Here is a 2,048-nt window from a genome sequence, read left to right on the forward strand (position 1 = left end):
TCCCCTCCTGCTCCACTATCTTCCTATCTCTGCTGCGAATCCTACATAACCACTGATGAGCCTGATCCACTTTCCCAACACCCACGCCACTGCAATCCCCCCAGTGAAAAAAACTACTACATCCATCACACCAAACCCCGGAACTAACAATTCTACGGCAAGTCAGGCACTTCTCACTCATGGCAAAAATAATACTTTAGCTAGAATAAATCAATTAAATTACCGAAAATCAAAAAAGACGTTACAAGAATTAAGCCTATTCACAAATGTATATAAGCAAGTTTCTGATTTAAAATTCCGCTGTTTTTCTGAGATCTGTATTAAAACAATGAAGGTATATGCTATTTATTATATATTTCACTCGATTGAATGAAAAAAAGGACAATTAAACGAGGTACTTTAACTTTGATTCTCCAAAAACGTTACGAGAATTAGGCCTATAAACAAATGTATATAGGCAAGTTTCTGATATAAAGTTACGCTGTTTTTCTGAAATCTGTATTAAAACAATGAAGTTACACGCTATTTATGGTAGTTTACTTATTTGTTACCGAGAAACTAGTTAAATTACCGTGAAACAATAAACAAACACGTTTACAAAATTTAAGCCTAAGCGCGACTTCGCGAAGTTACGATCTTTTCGTGTTTTCTGAAAAAATATGCAAAGAAAAGTCAAACCTTTAATGGCAAGACTAAACGATACACTAATGCACGTATTTAGTTTGTTGACAAGCATTACCTATCCCATCAAAGGCAGGGCTGCTTGTGAAACCAGTCGTGATCTACAAGCTACGCTGCAACCACTGCACTGCATTCTATGTGACATGACAATCAACAAGCTGCCTGTTCGCATGAATGGCCACCAAAAAACTGTGACCAAGAAACAACTGGAGTACCCTGTTGCTGAACAAGCCATTCTCCATTTCAATGACTGCTTCACAGCCTGTGCCATATGGATCCTTCTCACCAACACCAGCTTTTCTGAACTATGCAAGTGGGAACTCTCCCTGCAATATTGCAATATATCCTACATTCCCATAACCCTCGTGGCCTTAACAAATGACAGAGCTGATCCTCTTTGGTATACAAAATGGGTCAGAACACTGTTGCAGAAACAACAAAAAATGCCAAATTTAAATGGACCCAAACTCTCCAAGACTGGTGATCTTTTACAGAATCTCAAAATTTAGCACAGCCTTCAATGTCAGATGCTTATAGTAGTTTCCACAATGAAACTTTGTCTCAAAACTTTGCACAAAATCCAAAGGGATTCTGGCTGTATGTGAAGTATGCTAGCAGAAAGATACAATTGATGCCTTCTCTGCATGATAGCAATGAAATACTGTCAACAACATTGCTGCCAAAGCAGAGTTACTGAACACAGCCTTCCAAAATTCCTTCTTCAAAGAAGAAAAAGTAAATATGCAGAATGGAAATCAAGAACAGTTGCCATGATGAGTAACGTAGAAGAAGAAATCCTCAGAGTAGTGAAGCATCTTAAATTACTTAATAAAAGCAAATCTTCTGGTCCAGACTGTATACCAGTTAGGGCCATTTAAAAATATGTTGATACAATAGTTCCATACTTAACAATCATACACAACCATTCACTTGACAAAAGATCCTTACCCAAAGACCGGAAAGTTGCACAGATCACACCAGTATTCAAGAAAAGTAGTAGCAGTAATCCACTAAATTACAGACCCATATCATTAACATCTATATGCAGTGGGATTTTGGAACATATATTGTATTTGAACATTATGAATTACCACAAAAAATGGTCTATTGACACACAGTCAACATGGATTTAGAAAAAATTCGTCTTGTGAAACGTAACTAGTTCTTTACTCATACGAAGTGTTGAGTGCTATTGACAAGGGATTTCAAATTGATTCCGTATTTCTGGACCCCACAAGCAGGTTGTAGTGAAATTGCGTGCTTAATGAATATTGTCTCAATTATGTAACTGGACTCATGATTTCCTGTCAGAAAGGTCACAGTTTGTAGTAATTGATGGAAAGTCATCGAGTAAAACAGAATTGATT

Source organism: Schistocerca nitens, chromosome 6 (assembly GCF_023898315.1).
Source record: "Schistocerca nitens isolate TAMUIC-IGC-003100 chromosome 6, iqSchNite1.1, whole genome shotgun sequence".
Taxonomy (NCBI): domain Eukaryota; kingdom Metazoa; phylum Arthropoda; class Insecta; order Orthoptera; family Acrididae; genus Schistocerca; species Schistocerca nitens.